General features: G+C 44.5%; 1 long non-coding RNA gene across 1 annotated transcript; it reads right to left on the bottom strand.

Annotated features, from left to right (window-relative positions):
• Positions 1-5902: 5902 nt before the first annotated feature.
• LOC137890155 (uncharacterized) lies at positions 5903-16698 on the bottom strand. The gene is made up of 2 exons (XR_011105270.1): positions 16519-16698; positions 5903-6223 (listed from the first exon to the last, which is right to left on the bottom strand). It is a non-coding gene; the product is annotated as an uncharacterized lncRNA (long non-coding RNA).
• Positions 16699-18391: the final 1693 nt, after the last annotated feature.

The raw sequence follows: 18391 nt of genomic DNA, 5'->3' as shown, positions 1-18391 counted from the left end.
ACTGACTGACTTTTCACTACATTACAGTCGGACATGTCAGACATCTGTCTCTGTTCATACTACAGTCTGGGTCAGTTTAACTTTCAGGTATTACATAAAATCATGATAGTAGCTCCATCTAGTGGTAAAGTGGAATGCTTTCATTGTATTGAATGGCTTATAATTCCCTGTCAAATCCACAAGAGGGGAGTATAAACTCAATAATGTCAGAGATGCTACTTCCACCAGCATTAATCAGCTGGCTCTTAAGCAGTAAAAGTGAAGCACAGTGTGTGAGAAATAAAAACAAGATGGTAAAAAGGAAATGTCTACTTGTAGTTCCATAGTTATAACAGGATGATTATTGTTTTTTGGTGTTCTATATCTACTCCATTGGATGAATAGCCTCAGTCTGTGTAGATGTGTGAGTGGTCAGAGATCATAACCTCGAAGTGAAAGACTACAACGTCCATGCCACTGTCAGAAGTGGCTCTGCATCATGGTTTGTTTCAATACAAACCTAAACTGGAGCTGTGACAAATATTTGTGTGTGACTCTGGGAGCAAAGGGCCAGGGGTGAGGCAATGGTCCAATGTTAAGTTCCAGGTTCAGGCGAAGTTCACTCAGGACTCCCTTGGCTGTCATCGCAGCGCCAGTTGGCACCATGGGGGGGGGGGGGGTCAGAGGTCGGACACAGTTCAGAAGATGCTGACCTCGCCATGACTCTGTGCTGACCTAATTGTGTGCAGTTCTCCTCTGGCCTGGGCTTTCTCATTGCTCCCACTATAAACTTGCAAGAGGAGAGGTGGGGGGGGGGATGCTGTTCGCTAAGAAGTCGAAGGAAGCCGGAGAAGAACTATTAAACCTGCACATACAGTGAATGGCTGGCATTGTTGCGTGCTGCAGGAGGAGGCGTGGATTTATGAGGCTGAGCCTGATTGGGTTGTAAACTTGACGGGGTGGGCTCGCGGCCGCGGCCACTCGCTCTCTCTGTTGGCCCTATTCTCCTCCCAGGATGCCTCGGTGCATGCTCTGGGCAAGGGTGATGCTAGGGTCAAGGGGGGCTGAGGCAGGGCTCAGGCTTGTAAATGCTCTGACAGGGGTGGGAATTCAGAGACCCCCATTCAGTGACCAAAAAACCCAGGTCAGGGGCCAAATAGCTGAGTTAGCAACAGCTGTTTTCAACACAACGTCAACTTGGGTATCTGAGACAGTTTCTTTTTTTTCTTTTTTTTTTTCATTGGACCCTTCATCTGAATCCTTCTCTCCAAACTCAGAGCATCCATTTCCATCTTCATGGACCTGCAGATGGTCGTTTAGTGGGGATTGATTTGTGGTTCATAGGGTTATAAGCCAATGAGAGAGCAGTGTCCGTGGCAACAATGTTGCTCTTTAGGATGGTGGTAAAATGCAGGAGTCCATAAAAGCTGCACACTTATTCACACACATCTATTTGGATCAAGTATTTACGTTTCCAATTTCTCATACTGAATGTAAATCAGTATGAACACTACTGACCAATGGCTGCCGAGCAGGTCGCCAGTGTGATTAGAAGGATTCTTTGGTAACTACCTCTGTTCCCTGGTTAATCATTACCAGCTGGGGGATGGAACTTTCTATCCTCAAGTTTGTCCCAGAGTGGTTTCACTGACTAGATCTACATGCAATTAGTAGTTCATTGCAGTAAACTTTAACAAGCATATCTTGGGAGATGGAAATATTGGTTAAATACAAAATGTTCAACTCAGATTATAGTATTCCATGTCCAATAAATGTTGACGGGTATCCAGTTAGAAGAAGCATAAGATACATCAGGAATGATTTTTTTATAAATAATATCTAGAATATTTTCTAGATAATATTAGAGAAAATTTCTAGAAATCAGCACAAGCATCCAGGCCTCCTGCAGCACTGCACGTTCCAGGCCATAAGGGGGCAGTAGATCCATACAGGACCTACATGTTACATATGCTGCCACGTGCCACCTGGAGCCAGTGAACTCAACACCCATATGGAAGTACTTGGCCGGAGCCCAGCACATGCTTTTCCTTTGTCCTCACATAACCGGGCTAACTTCATACGCCTGTGTCCAAAAGTCACTTCAGATCACCAGGTTTTCATTTTCGTACGTGCTACACAGTAGAGCAGTCAAACACTTGACACCACTTCAGATCCCCCTTTGTTCCTTTGTGGTGTGTTTTTTTTCTCCTTTTTTAAAGTGGATTTCACTCAAATGAATGTACAGATAAGCGGCCACTAGTAGCCGTTTTTGTTCTTCTCCCATGGGTACCCCAGCCGTTTGCGCTGGGAACATGGCATGTGTGCTGCTGAGTGTTCAGGAGCTGCTGACCTCCATGAATTATTAAAATGATAAGAAGCACGATTAGCCTAGATTTGATTCACCCTTTTTTTTTTTTTTTTTGCTTGATGCAACTCGCGTTGGCGTTAGACTCAGGGTCAGCCTGCAGAGTGTTTCCAGGTCAGGGAGAAGTGGGCCACGCTGTTCCCAGTGTCACTGCCTATAACTTCAGTGTGTGATGACAAAGCCCAACTCCACAGGGATAAACAAGCAGACTTTAGTGTGGCCCTAATATATGTAGCAAACACATCCATCAGCCCCAACAGGCCTCTGTATGGCTCTACTCAAAGCTGCAGCCGCTCTGACATTTTATGAAGTCATTCACTTATTTTTTTTTTGTAGATTAATCCCTCATTTAAAGTAAGTAATGTATCACACTTTCCCAAAACTTTTAAATTCTGCAGACTTTAATTCTATGTAATTTTAGAGGTTGTCACTGTGACAAGAATACAATTCTCGGAGAAACAATTCATTAAAAAAATAGCAGTTGTTTGGCGCTAGCTTACATGTACTTTTCCAATGATTTACCCTGAAGATATCAAAGTGATGCTCTTATATAAATGCACTGTAACTATTAGAAAAAAAGACACTGCACTGTGTGTATGTGGCGAAAAAGAGTTGCTTTGCTCTTTATTAAGACTGCTGAAAGACCGGCTGCCTCTCATTGTCCGCTCCAACAAGTTTTCACTGTAAAACCATGTGTCTGCTCTGGCTGGAAAACATCAATGTGTTTGAAATTTCCCTGCATGTTAACATAACCTAACAGGGCAATTACTGCAAGATTATTTCCATCTGCCTATTCCTCCTCAGATTACATGGTGAAATAGGGTTACAAGGCTGGTAAACTCTCCAAGAATCGCAGGCACAGATTGCTACATTTTATAAAAGAATATTTGGGTTGATTTGAACTCAAGCAGAACTTAGTTTGTTTCTCGGGTCCGTCTCTTTGTTAAATGTAGTTACTGTACACTTGGGTGACTCTCTTGTAATTACAATAGTCCCAGATAAAACCCCCACAGCAGTGGGTCTGCCTTTAAGTGTCCATGGCAGAGTTTATGTACATTTTAGTTAAGAAAGGTCAATGCACAGAACAGAATAGCATTTTGAGGTTATGGAAGCGGTCACACTTAATAATGGAAAATCAGAGAAAAGTCATGGAATTGAACATGTGGGTCATGGTGGAGAACCTGCTTTAGGCAACATGCTGAACCCCCTACCCCTGCACTTCGACTGTCAGCTGATTATGCCTGCACCCAGCCCACATTCCACAAAATAATGTGGTGAGAAACCCACATTTTATGGACATTATGCTTATTATAATGTTCAATACTTTTGTTGAATTGATACAGATATTGAGATTCTGACTTCACGTGATGCGCTGAATAAATGACTGGTCTAATAAATATCTGTACAATGCATTCCTGAAGGCAGCTGTTTTTTAGGTTCAATCTCATTGACCACACAGAAACATGCATTACATTTAGGGCTGGGTTCCATACCTCAAGTTTAATGTTGTACCATCTGAGACATGTCCACAACAGAGTATCAAAAAGGTTCAAGAAAGGACGGTTGGCCTCTTTTGATCAGATATTTTCAGATTTAAAGGTCCTAAAAATCGATATTTAGAGCATTTTTTAAAGCAGCAAACAGCTGTAGTCTATGTAAAGATATAGAGGAGTAATGTCTAGCTGAGCACAGAATGGTGGTTGTGGGGGTGTGTATGGGTGGGTGGGTGTCAGAGCTTTTCCTCTTTGATCACATAGCCGGCCGGTGCTTTTTAGTGCATGTGAGCATGTCCAATTGGTTAGCTCACGGCCGCCGCTCTACACTGCTCTCATACAGTGGTTAAAGCTGATAATGGCCTTCCATACTCGCCTTAGTGAAGCTGGCGCGAGGTGCACGTGAAAGAAAATGCCTTAATTATTGTGAGGTTGTTTATGGTGTTTCTCCGGTTACACTCTTGTCTTCTTGCTGCTTCACATTTTTCTTTGCACGCCCTCTCTTTGCACGCCCGTTTTTTGCACTGTTAGTGCTGTTGGTGTGCTGGCTGTGTAGCACCATTGAGAGGTAATATAAATGCTCCCCATATAAAGCATCTTTAAATAAGAAATGTTACCAAGTATTTCCAATTTTATTTAGGCAAAGTTCATCTACAGCCACTTGTGTTTAAACATGTAACGTTTGAGAACAATGACTTCTTTTGTAAAATGAGAAAAGGGTTTTGTAGGTCTTGACCACATTTCAGACAGCCATTGGTTTCCATTAAATTTCATAGTTTGAAAATCCACCTGAAATGAGCCTGGGCCGTGGTTGTCGCTAATTTCATGGCTAACCCCCTTCACTTGGAGAGCTGTGTCTTGCTTGCCACCAGCGGATTTGTCTCTCGACTGGACACTCACTAACGTTACCGACACAACCACCCTAGTGATTCCTTGTAGGAGTTTGCCATTTGTATAACATATTTTAGTTTAAAAAAAAAAACTTTTTTAAAAATGCATTTCAAAAGGTACAAAATGATCAACTACCACTAGTGGTATATAGTCATGCAGATAGTTCTTGTTTCATTTATCCAGATTTTGAGTTGTCAGATTTCTGCCTCATCCTAATACAATGGAAGTGAATGGAATCTCGTTAGTGATCCTCTTGGCATTGAATAATGACATTTAAGGGAGACTGAATCAAATATCTCGAAACCTGGAGAAAAAAAAACAAAAAGCACATTTCTACATAGCACTCGTGGTGAAAATGTGTATCTCATTTGGGTGAACTGACCCTTTAAAAACCAAAGCATCACTGTAAATGTTGGAAGGACATCTGAACTTGAATGCTAAGAAATCCTGTATGGTGACACTGCAAGCAATGTGCTCGCCAGCCTCGGCCAGAGACCTTGAAAAACGTTACCTTCATTAGTCACATTACCAATGGCATGTTGTGTCAGGTCTGTGCTCTCGTCGAAGCCCGTGGCCAACTGGTTACTGAGGTGTTTGAACCGCAGTCTGCATTCATTGATCAGTGAGTTGTTTTCATGTAAACCCACCGACAGCAATGAATGTTTATTGCAGCCTTAGAAGTGACACATCCTGCGTCACAGCTGATCTGGTGCTTGATGGAATGTGTCCTGGGGATCCCGGCGAACTGAAGGTCGAAGCCTTAACTTGTCGTCCACAGACTGTGGTTCTCAGTTTGCTCTGCATGAGAGCAGAACTGAAATGTCTCACAATGTATGCTTTCCAGCGGGGGGGGGGGGGGTGTGTGTGTGTGTGTGTGTGTGTGTTGTGGCGTCCCTCAGGGTACAGTCAACGGTCGATGGTTTTGGAGCTCAAACTCACCGACAGCGTTGAATGTTCACTGTGGGCACCAGGAAGGACTGCTGGTCTCGCTGCGGTTTGTTTGTTTGATGGCAGCTATTTTACTTGTCACAGAAAATCAACATGTATAACGTATGAATGACAAAAATCAATCAATTTTTTCTTCATTTATCTTTGTCGCTGCAGTTGTGGAAAATCACAGTGGCCTGTCCCTCGCTGGCTGGTTCCCATCCAAACCACATCATTTCAAAATGTCTGCAAATCGAAACATGTATTTTATTTTTTTGTAAGCCTGCTATGATGTCAGACCTCAGCTCTCAACAGATGGTTAAAACAATGGAAAATGAGAACTTTGTATTGCTGTCACCAAAAAAACATGTGTGTGTGGAGTGACACCATGCCAAGGCGTGTTACCACCCATGTCAGCGTGGAGGTTCAAATAGCGTCTAGTCAGGAGGGCGGTGACGCAAAGGTTTGGGTTTCCTTAAACACCGCCGTTGTCGTCATCATCATCCTCAACTCCTGCTGAACTACTAATGAAACTCTCTGCCAACCCTGTGCTTCTTCCACCTTCAGTCTGCAGAACAAAAAAAAGGGTGAGGGGGGGCAGAAATGGCATGAATAAAAGGACAGAAGACGAGGTCAGTCTGGCTCGTGGAGGAAGGCGAAGTGTGATCAGAGAAAGCTGCTGTGCCCCGCAGTTTATAGTGCACTGCGGTGTTGAGCTAGTTAGAGATTACTGTTCCCTTCACCCTGCGCTGAACCTCAGCTTCTGCTCTGGGAGCGTGCCTTCCTGTGTTCGCCTCTTTGAGGTTGGAAAATCATGCAGTCATGTTTTATTAATGCTCACTCTGTCTGTCTGTGCTCTCTCTCTCCCCTGTTTTGCCTGTTTCCCTCGACACAGAAGAAAAGATTTGCAACACTATTTGTTTTTTTCTGAATCTTTTCACGTGGCATTTCATGCAAGTTGTGCTTTTGATTTGAAGACTTACTGAAACCTGTTAGGGAGGTAGTGTGTGTGTGTGTGTGTGTGTGTGTGTGTGTGTGTGTGTGTGTGTGTGTGTGTGTGTGTGTGTGTGTGTGTGTGTGTGTGTGTGTGTGTGTGTGTGTGTGTGATGCAGCTCATTGTAGAGAGATTTGTTGCAGTTCTGCAGGATTTGTGTTCTGGTTAGATCAATCTGATGGAAAATGAGAAGATTGGATCTACAGATGTTCTGTGTGTTTCACAGCTTTTCAGAAAAGAGCCACTCTCGCCTGCTCTCTGCATAATGAATGATCACTTTGGTGAGAGAGAGGCCCAATTCTCTTTCTGCAGCTTTGACACAGTTCACTGACCTTAGAGGAGACGACATTATTACCACAATATGACACTAAACATTTCTCAATTTCTGTGTTCCATGAATTAGTTTCATTGTTCCCATCTAGCACTACACCCAAACAAAAGCCGCAAAGTCTTGCCTTGAAAATCATTGTCACCTTGAATCATAAAAAACACCAGAATGTTGTACAAAGGCTTTTTGAGCAAATGGATAAGTAATTGGTAAACGCTATTTTTTTGAATAGCTTCTGTGTTGCGTTGATATTCATATTTTAAATACACAAGTTATGGCCAGACATTAGTCTTTTATATTCAATAGGTCTATATGCCCCCTTGTCTCCTTTTTCTTTTCAATAAATTCTTCCACAGTTTCTTAATTTCTGTGTTTCCACTCGCAGACGAGGTGGGAATCCATTCTTTTTGTTTTTTTTCAGTCCCTCTGGCTCGGGCTTCAATGGTTTCCCTCTTTGGCACTTGCGCAGTCTGGCTGCATGCCGAGACACACGGAGGCTTTTTCATTCTCAAATATCTCTCCCTCTCCTTTCCCCTTTTTTTTTTTTTTTTTTTTTTCCCAATCTGACTTGACTTCTGCTCTCCCTGCTCTTGGGAGAATGTATTCGTTGGTTTGTGCTTTTGTATCAGGTTTCTTGATAGTACTGCTGCTGGTGTGGTCCCCAGAAGCTTTGCATAACTGACAAACTTTCAAAAGTATGTTTTAAAAAAAGAAAAAAAAAAAAAAAAGCTGGGCATACATGAGACGGGGCCACAGTGAAGAGTGCTACAGTGTGACTGAACTAGAGTGAACCCTGCGTCGTCAGCACATTCCAGGGGTTGGACAATGAGAAGCACACAGTGTACTCTGTCGTGTTGCCTGCATAGCTGGCTGGTCTGCAGCCAGGACTCCGCGCCGCCTGAAACAAGGCCAGTGCAGCACACATGCAAAGTTCAGCAAAAGGAGCTCCAATTTTTTAAGTCGGTGTATCGTACACGTCGGTTATGTTAGGACTGCATGCTTTCTTGTGTGAAAGGGGAACTCGAGGTCAGGGAAACAATTATAGATAGTCAACCATGGTGCTGTGGTGATCATTGGATAGGATACAAGACCTAAATGTTAGAACATCAAGATGTGCTCTGTGTGGGAATCTAGTCTCAGACTAGAACCCAGGGGAGTTTAGTCTGTACACTAGGAACAGACATACTGTTGCAGTTGAGGCTAGGTTTGGTTAAAGTTACTACAAGGAATTTTACACTGCTTATGAAACTGTCTCAATTTAATATTGATGCCTTTTTAGATGAACTACATAAGCAAACACTGCCTCCTGTGGCCAAGAGCAGAGCTTCTCCGCTCTGCTCCTCTGCTCCCCGCTGGGAGCAAACGCAGGCCCAGACCGTATTGCTGGCCCTGCTGAAGGGGAGGAAGGCACGGGAGAACCAGAACCAGACTGTCAGACACTGCTGCAGTGAAACGAGAAGGTTTTTTTTAAAAGGTCTACCGGGACCGCCGAAATCAACATAAAATAAAAGTTCCTGATAATAGCTTTAAGTTTCTTGTAAAAATAAGAAAAATCTTCAGGAACTGAAAATGTCGAGTCAAGAACTGATCTGAGAGTCCCTGGATTGGAAGATGAATATATACGCACATCCAAAGCCCCCCCAGCCTCCACATCCTGACAATCCACCAGTTACAGAACAAAACCACCCACTGGTTCCTGTCATGACCTAACCACTTCCATAGGAACATTTCTCTCTTCCACTTTTCACTTTAGAGTTTCCCAGGCTATGGTGAGATCGGCACAGAGACACAATCCGTTTTTTAAATGGTCGGAGTGGATGCAACTTATTTCCTCATCAGTCTAATCCTCTGATGCGTACGTGTATCCACAGTTAACCTGACACTCTCAGCTGGGCTCAGATGCCTGTTAAAAAATACTCTGGCTGGGAGGCTGCCAGCTAATGCTCCCAAATGCTTTCCCATCCCATCATACCTCTTGACAATTATTATTATTATACAATCCACTGGCTCTGCAAGACATTTCCAAATGGAAGTACATGAGGAGAGTAAATCGCTGAAATCACTCGCGCCATGAGTGATCCTCCTCCTGAACAAACTCGATCAAATTCAACAAATATGCTTTAATTGAGCTGTCAGTCACAAAATAGGCTTTAAGTCAGATTGACGTTTTAATGTCTGCTGGTTTTGAAGTTTATAATCAGATTTACTGGTCCACTGGTTTGTGAAGTATCAAATTTAACTGTCACACATTTGTAAAGTGGATTGGTCTGTGAGTCAATAAATTAATCGCGGTTAGATAAATAGAAGAGACCAGTTACAGTAATATTCACCACATATGATCAGCTAAGTATGAAGTATGTAATTTCCTTGTTTGCCTATTTAGAATGCTCTGGCTGTTTTTTGGAAGACCTTAAACCTAGTGAAACATTTAGTTCTGCGCAACCCTGATTTAAATGAATAGGTTGTATTATGTTTTCATTAATATTGGTCTTGGCACAGATGAAAATGATTATTGTAGTTTTAGTGGCGACTCCAATTAATACAATTCTTGAGACGGAAAACTGCAAATGTGTTAGCCATTCCATGGCCGTGTAAGAAGTTGCGCCTAGGAAAAGGAAGTGACATGCGACAAAGGTCGCTGGGCTCTAACTGGGGTTGTAATGGTTACTGTATACGTTTCAATGTGCTAGAACCGCTAGAACCTCCCTCATCATTTAACAATACGAAATACTGGCACGGAATAGCAGCTCCCAACAGCTTCAAGCCCTGAATGAAATTAACCCTGCCTTTTGGGGAAAAAGCATCAGAATATTTACAGAACTTTTCGGTCCAGCGTAGTTTAACGATGCATTTCTTTGGGTCTTGAGGGGCGTAAGCGATGTATGACCATTGATGAGCCATACTGGCTGAACCTGGGGACGGCCCTGCTGCAGTGTAGGGACTCCATCAGGCGGAGCGCCAAGACTTTCCAGAAAACCCCCGCCTCCACGTGCCACGGATCATCCTGCCAAGGCTCCGGGGTTTCATACGCAACCTTAACCGTGGTCGAGCCAGCTCGTATCTCTGCTGCCAGCTACTCTCTCAGCATTAAACTCTGTCTTGATGGTGGCACACTGTTTTCTCTTAAACACCGCCCTCACTGCTTATCCTCAGTGCCTCCTTGCAGCAGCTAGTATCCTCACCTGTACAGCGCTGATTGACGTGCCTGTCTGTCTGCCAGGTTTTTTCTCTGCGTCTGTCTTTTCTCTCTTTGCTGTGCACCTTTTGAACCCGCCGTTGATGCACTTGATCACGTCACGTCAGTCTGGCTCTAGTTGACTTATCCACTCCAGCAGCATGCCGGAGAGAACTGCACAGTATGTTACACTCCTCTCTCTTCTCCAAAGCTTTGTCGGCTCATTTCAGTCATGAGTGCAGAGGCTGATGAATATGTATCCCGGGCTCTTTTCGCGGCAGTTTTGAGGATCTCTAACAAAGCGGGATGAGAGAGAGCCCTTTGTGGTTGTCTTCTGGATTTAACCGTGACATTTCTCTGGAGCCTGCTGCCACTTTTTTATCTTCAACAGACTTTATCCGCAGGTCAGACTCACGGCGCCCTTTGAAATCTGGCATTGTCAAAGCCCGCCCCCAAAATCCTTGCTCTATCATATTTCGGTATTTGGGAACTCGTAGTCTGTTTTGAATCCGTGAGCCTTAATTGAGTCATTAAAACACGGTAGAAATATGTTGCCATACCCAAACAAAAGGTTATACAACGCTCACTTATAGCACATAATCCGTGTTTTTAATCCGTCGACGCAGTGCAGTGGTGGGTTTGTCGGCAAGCGCGGGGATCAGCGGTTTCCTCGTCTGCCCGCCGTTCGAACTCGCTGCACCCCCGCAATGCAGTAATAAGCAGCAGGGAGCAGAGAACCGGGCCATCACCATGATCATTGTCATCTTAAAACACCCTCCCCATCCACAAAGCAGGGAAGCCTCACACTGCCAGATTTAGAAATGGCACAGAGCTGGTGAGTGAAAGTCACAGGCGGCAACACTGATTTCACATTTCTGTTATCAGTGGGAGCCAGCATGGGAATGACCTGGATACTGATCTGCCATTATTGTGCCTAGATGCCGCCTGAGCCACCTCCACGGCCAGACAGACCTGGTCGATCTAAAGCACGGTCAGGTGGGTTCAGCTAGAATAAGTGAGCGAAAGAGAAGCAATACCAGTAGGTTGATGGAATCTGCAAAACCTCTAATTTCAGTTTCAATTCAGGTGCACCCTAAAAAAATCATTATTCAACAGCCACCAATGCAGCAACATACACACGTAAGATGATGGGAGATGCGCAAAATGTAATACTTAAATTGCTTGATTTTTTTCCATTTGGGATTAACCGTAGCACCTCTCTCTACCAGCTGCAGTTCAAATCAGAGCCACTATTACTGCCACTTTTAGCACCGTGCTAGACCAAACATGGTCATCATCTTCTCTGTTTTTTTTATACACTGCCATTTTATTTCCATAAAGCCCCATTTTTTTTTTTTTTTTTTGTGTAACAAATATTACAAAGCATCGCGCCCTGTTCCCAGTAGGGGAGCATGTCGCCGCGTTGCACCAGCAGGGACACTGTGTCCTTAATGTGCTGTACGGCTCTTTGTGCTCTGTTGACCTAATCAGCTCCGCCTAAGCCAAAGTTAAGCTCATCTTTTTGTCCTACTGTATGGATGAAAGACACTGTGGATCAAACACACAGAGCTCATGTATGATATTTTTAGAGATGCATAAATGCTCGACTGCCGGTGGTGGATGAACACTGCGGTATAAGTCGGGACGCTTGAGTCGAACATTGCGGCGGTTGGAATTGGCTGATCCTCTGCATAGCAGTTTGAGGACTGCGCAGCAGAGTTGTTGAGGCCAGTGCTTTGGAGAGTTGCTCAGAGACTTAACCCTCCTCCACGGCACCTTCCTCCTCGCTAGCAGAGGAAAATCTCTGCTGAATTCATGTCTCCTTTCAGATTTCTAAGAGGCGTTAAACCTTTCTGGATTAAAGAAGGTAATCTGACAGGCAGAAGATTGTATTAGCCGGAGTGTTGGCAGAGCTTTTAATTTCTCCTCTCTTTTCATTTCCCCCTCTCAGCCTGCCTCTCCTGCTGACCTGCTAGTTGTTATTATTGTTTCCTTTTGAATTACAGCAAAAACATCCACATCTTCACTACTATTCACTCTTTCTCTCCTCTCTCCTGCTCTCTATCTATATCTCTCCACATCCGCTCTCTCCTACCTCTCTCTCCAGCTCTTCCAGCAGTGACAGCATACTTGTGTGAACCCATGATTTATCATTTGCTAATCCCTGATGATTATGGAGCTTTCCACACGGCCCTTATCTGTTGCTGAGCCCGCTTTTTACTCCATAGCTGCCAATTATCTATCAGGCAGCCAGCAAACAGACCCGTCTCTGTCAGCCAGCTGCAGAAGTGCCACGAGGCCTATTACTCTTTCTATGCTTCCACAGATGCACCAATGACGGGCTGCCTGGGTACATGTATTTTTGGTCCAAGTGCTTGTTGAAATGTCAGATTTGGGAGATCAAATGTGTTATTGGGTTTTTGTATGTTCTGCACTCGGCATCAGCTGCAGAGGGCAGGACGCGTGTGTTGAATCTGCTCGACAAACTGCAGCCAGCCATGGCATTACTTCACTCGCAGAGGGACGACAATGATAAGTGACTGAAATGAAAACGCTATGCGAGTCGTGATGACAAATGCTTCTGACAAATGTTCAAGCTGTTGATGTGAATACTTGTCCTGGCCTTAATGCGGAGAACTGCTATTAATTTAAATACATGCTGCTTTTGGCTAAAAATAAAGCTCAGCGAAGTTGCTGTCACAAGTTAATTTTATTTGACTTGACATCCTGAAGCTTAGATTTTAGCATATTAGCGTCAAGGTCAACATTCTGCTAGCGTGCCAAATCTACAACCCACACGGTTTGGACCGAGAGCTGTGACGGTGATGCCTCATTGTGACTCATCCAACACTTCCTGTGGCCAGGCGCTGGGACGGCCAGGGATGGAGTATGACAGCACGAGGTTGCGGTGAGCAGGACCTCGCCTGCGGGGAGGGTATGCAGATCACGGCGCTGTCAGCTGATGTGGCGTCCAATTGTCAGTGTAATGGGAAGTGACGTGGACATCACAGCAATGTGGGTCAGAGCGCCAGATGACCAACCTGCGGCCTGTATCTGCTCCGCCTGTCTAATCTGCTGTACCCCGACCAGACGAGACTCTCTAATCGACCCTGATATTCACTGAACACACATTACCGTCTCTCTTCACGCTCAGGAACGCACACACGGCACGAAAGAAGTTCTCTGAGACATTTAAGAGATTTAAATGGAGTGGGTGTCGGTAGAAAGATGTTAAATCATTATTTGATTGTAAAAAAAGGTATGGAAGGCGCTTGTAAAAGAGAGGGTCTAGCACGTTGTTCCCCTTCCTCTTGCTGCTCGATTCAAATGTGGCTGAAAACCCCAGCAGATATCATGTTGTAAAAGTCCTTTTTTTCTTTTCAACCAAGGCAAATCACACTTCGTTGAAAGCATAAGAAATCCAGATTTTGGGTTTATCCCCCCCCCCCATCTCTGCTCCTCTACCTTTGATGTAATGCCCAGCATATTTACAATGTTTTCAACACCCTCACGGTTTTTGAAATATTTATACAGAAGGCTTAATATAAATGCCGACGTATGCCGTTTCCCTGCAGTGTGATATAGGGTGAGCTGTGAAAATGGGCTGGATGGATGCATAGCTTAATAGGATTCCCATGACATGGTCAGGGGCTGAGGAAGTGAGAACGGCTCGAGAGGGTGGTGGAGGGGGGGAAAAGCGCAAACTTTTGCGAGTGTTTGCTTAGCACCTGCGTATGGACTTAACAACTCCATCGTAGCCAGAGGGAAGTGACACATGGGGGCCTTGAAGTGTTTTGACATTTTCTGCTCAAACAGGTTTTTTACGGCCGGGGGAAGAGGCCCGGAGGAGTTCAGCCTGTGCGACTCTGCCTCTGCCTCATCAAAGGCAGTAATTTCCTGTTCATTTCAGGCCCCCATCCCCCAACCCAGAGCTCTTGTCTGCTAATCCCACCCCTGCAAACTGCCCCCACTCCCCCAACCCCCACTCTGGGCCCCCCCTGCTGGTGTCCTGCCCGCCTGTGCTTCGGCTTGCTACACTCCAGGACCGGGGACTGGGAGGCTATGCGCTTTGTGTCAGCAGGCTTGCGGCTGAGCACTAACAAATCCTCATTGTCCCGCACGGGAGTGGTGACAGAGGAGGAGGAGGGGGGCATCGCTGTCTGGTTTCTATTCAAATCCAGGTACACACAGGCCTGGGAGGGAGCAAGGGGTGCAGAGGGGCTTATAGAGCTCCAAGCCTGGGATCAAAGTCTGCCCAGGCCAAGGTGCGGGGTCACAGGAGTCACTTACACAACTGCTGCCTTCTCTGAACCCAGACGTTATTAGCTGATCAACAAGTAAGACTGGACCATGCAAAACCGTCAAGGTTTCCAACATGCTGCGTAAACATTATAGGGACCAAAAAAAATCTAAGCCCTCAAGTTCACCTCCACAGAGTCCAAGTGTTATCATTCTGTCAACAAAGGACTTTGGCTACCTGTAATCCTTAAGCAATTAGTAAAACCTGTGCTGTCACTCATTTTCTAATAACAGGGTTGTTGTTTTTTAACACTTGTATTAAAGGCTGTATGCCGGCTGGAGACTTAATTGTTTCAGTGACTTCACACAAAGGCTCTGCTGATTTGGGTTATGGAGTGTATGACTTCTGTTGGCTGCCGGTGATGAGGGCTGAGATGTGTATCTGGGTAACAAGACTCGACATGTACAGGCATCTCAGAGAATGAGTAGTCGTCTGCTTTCAGTTGGAGCGCCTCAGAGGGTTTCTAAATGAATGTTTCCCAGACTGCTGTCAGGACGGTTGTTTTTGTTTGGTTTTAATCTGAATTTGTTACCTTAAGTGATGACACTTTTCACTTCCTCTAGCAGCTACATGTAACTTCGTCATCACTCAAATGTGTGTGTGTGTGTGTGTGTGTGTGTGTGTGTGTGTGTGTGTGTGTGTGTGTGTGTGTGTGTGTGTGTGTGTGTGTGTGTGTGTGTGTGTGTGTGTGTGTGTGTGTGTGTGTGTGTGTGTGTGTGTGTGTGTGTGTGTGTGTGTGTGTGTGTTCCGATGTTAAGCCTTTGTGCTGTCTGTGAATGTGTTTTCCTGACTCCAGCAGCAGCCGTGCTGTACATCTGTGATGTTTTTCTTGGTTGTTGCTACTCCTTCACGCACTCGGCTTTTGCGGTGGATTAAGAGCTTTGGACAAAAGCAGACTGGGACAAAAAAAATATAGGGGCGGTGAGTATTTCCTGTCACTAAATACATTCCAAACCCAGCGACCCCCACGCAAGCCGGCGGGGAAAACCAACGAAAAAGGGAACAGAAAAAAACATCCTCTGTGAAAATTACAGTCTCTCCTATTCTTCCTCTTTAAGCGCTGTCTATATTTAACCACCTCCTACATCTGCACTTCCTTTGCTGCATTTTCCTCCCTTCACCTTAGTATTTTTTGTTAACTCTAGCAAGTCATTGACGGCAGCTTCTTGAATTTTTTATTCGAAACCATCGCTGCTTTAAAAAAAAAAGAAAGAAAAAAATTTGCCAAATTTCGCAAACCAGTGCTGAAAGATTTTCACAATGATGCAAGTATAGTTATACTCAGCACATTCAACTGATTCCTCAAGTTGGGATTTTCGACCTGCAAAGCACGGCGGGCTTTTCTCAAAGTGGGAAAGGGGCGAGGTGCAAGGTGAGCACTTTGAGAGGCAGTGAAGCATGGTCACCCCTAACCTCACCCGAACGCTGGAGGCGGGATGTCCCCTCCCCTCATGGAGCGGAGCAGCAGCTGGCTGACCTGTCCCTCCGCTGCAGCCTCTAATGGCTGACCTGCCCTGTCTGGACGTCCCTACTCGCTTTTGTCTACTGTCTGGCTCAGTTCCTCCCAGTCAAACATTGCTACCGGCTACCGCAGTCCTCATTCCGCATTCTCACAGAGCAAGCTTTAGAAAAAAAGACACACACAGACGGTCACAGGAACACACGCACACTTTTCACACTTGGCACACTTTGTCCGGCGCACACAATCTCTCCGTCTCTCTTTCTCTCGCACATGCATCCTTTTCAAAACTCTCCCACACACAGAGCCCCTGTCTGGTTTGACACACGCACACACATAACACTGTTTCAGACAAACTGTACCAAGCACAAACACTCTCACACACATCAGGAACAAATACAAATGTCTGTGTTATAAGTGAAGATAAAAACAACTTTTTTTTACATTAGCTTTGTAGAAATAGTGTTTTCAATGAAATTGTTGAAGGTAGTTACAGCTTTTTAAACGAGTCATGTATTACTATGAAACAAAATCAGAACCAGTGAAAAGTGGCAAAGGCAAGTGTTTAATCAGTGAAGCTGGAAGGACGAGCAGTTCAAATACTTACCTAAAAGTTCGGCAGCGTGAATCTGTGGTGACTGGATGGTAGGAAAAAAAAAATCAAACGCGAGAGCGAAAAGCCTCCATATTCGGGGAGAAAGCTCATGTGGACAGGCTGGAAAGTTGCTGCAGAAAGGGTTCCTCTCTCCGTCCTCTGCTCACTCTGTCTGATCTCTCTGCCTCTAGTGGGAACTCAGCCAGGAGTTTGCAAATACAAGTGCCATACAAATCTTTCTCTCTCGCCCTCCCTCCCTCCCTCTCCTTCCGTGCTTCTACATAGGTAAACAAGCGCACACACACACACACACACACACACACACACACACACACACACACACACACACACACACACACACACACACACACACACACACACACACACACACACACACACGCAAGCTTGGCTACGACGCAAGTTATTGAACTGCTCCACATTTCCATGCATGCACTTTATATGAGGCCGTTGATGGACAGCAGCGCATCGAGTCATGTGTGGAGGGGGGCTGCTGTGATTGGCTGAAGGCCTGGGAGCCAAGGAGGGGGGGGCACGGGCAGGGGCGCTGTGATTGGTCTGAGCTCAGGCCATTGAAAGTAGAAGGCTTTTCTATCGAATGGCTGCCGCTCTGGGTGGAGTTTGGTTGACACTGCTCAGAAAAAAAACATCATCCTGAGAGTTTTGTGCCTTTTATTAAGTTTGAGCTGCTGTGGTTGGACAGTATGGAGATAGTATGGTGTATACACGTATCACGTTTGCTATGCTGAAACCAGTGATTTTAAGGCGTAATATGAAAGAAAAGAAATAATAAATACATTTCCGTAATAGTATCAGGTCTATAATTCACTCGTGAATTTTGGATGAGTCTGAAAAGATTAGATCAGATTAGGGCTGATAAATCAACTGACAGGAAATCTGAACTAATTTAATTGATTATTCATTTAAGTCTTGTATCGAGCAAAAATGCCGTCAATGTCATTGGTTCCACCTTCTCAAAATTGTTTCATAGCAGCAATGCGTTTCACCGGACCAAAGAGTCCTGGACCAGCTCTGAGGTGAGCTTCGATACCATCGGTCCTGATCAACATGACGTGAGCAGATTCAGGTCTGTTGTTGTTAGTTTGACTCTAGAAGGCTGTTGAAGGATAAAGTGTCTCTATGTTCACCTCAAAACTTCCATATCAATCAAAAAATATTTGCATATTCATAGATTCTTGATTTATCAATGACGGAGAAGGAAAATATGATTTTTATTTATTTATTTATTTATTTTATTTTTTTAACTATGTAATTACATTTTTATTCATGTGTCCTAAAACATGTCTGAGGGAGGTCTTTAAATCCAAATGTTTTTGTTTATTGTTTTACTATGGATCCTTGTAGGTTTTGATTTTGTTGTTTCTCCAAAGAGAACATGTGTGTTTGTGTCAGGACTGAAAGTGTATTGGTACTATTATAGAACAGTGTGAACTAAATCACGGCTTAGCCTGGACCAATCATTCTAGAACAGCGATAACATGTGATTTTTATGTTTATATCAACATATTTTACTTTACCCTGGAATCTTTTTTTTTTTTTTTTTTTTTTTTTTTTGCGATATTGTGCTTAGTTTAAGTAGCTACACACAGCTTTCAGTCTATTAGTTTCATATGAAATCATACAAGACTGCAAATTCAGATTAGAGGAACTCCTGTGTGGGGGGGACAATGGTGTGTGTGTGTGTGTGTGTGTGTGTGTGTGTGTGTGTGTGTGTGTGTGTGTGTGTGTGTGTGTGTGTGTGTGTGTGTGTGTGTGTGTGTGTGTGTGTGTGTGTGTGTGTGTGTGTGTGTGTGTGTGTGTGTGTGTGTGTGTGTGTGCGCGCGCGCGCGCATCCTGAGTGATGACG

Source organism: Cebidichthys violaceus, unplaced genomic scaffold, assembly GCF_023349555.1.
Source record: "Cebidichthys violaceus isolate CVI_PGR_0920_01 unplaced genomic scaffold, fCebVio1.0.p SCAF_62, whole genome shotgun sequence".
Classification (NCBI taxonomy): domain Eukaryota; kingdom Metazoa; phylum Chordata; class Actinopteri; order Perciformes; family Stichaeidae; genus Cebidichthys; species Cebidichthys violaceus.
Note: the sequence above shows the minus strand (reverse complement) of the source record. Positions and strands in the feature narration are given on the sequence as shown.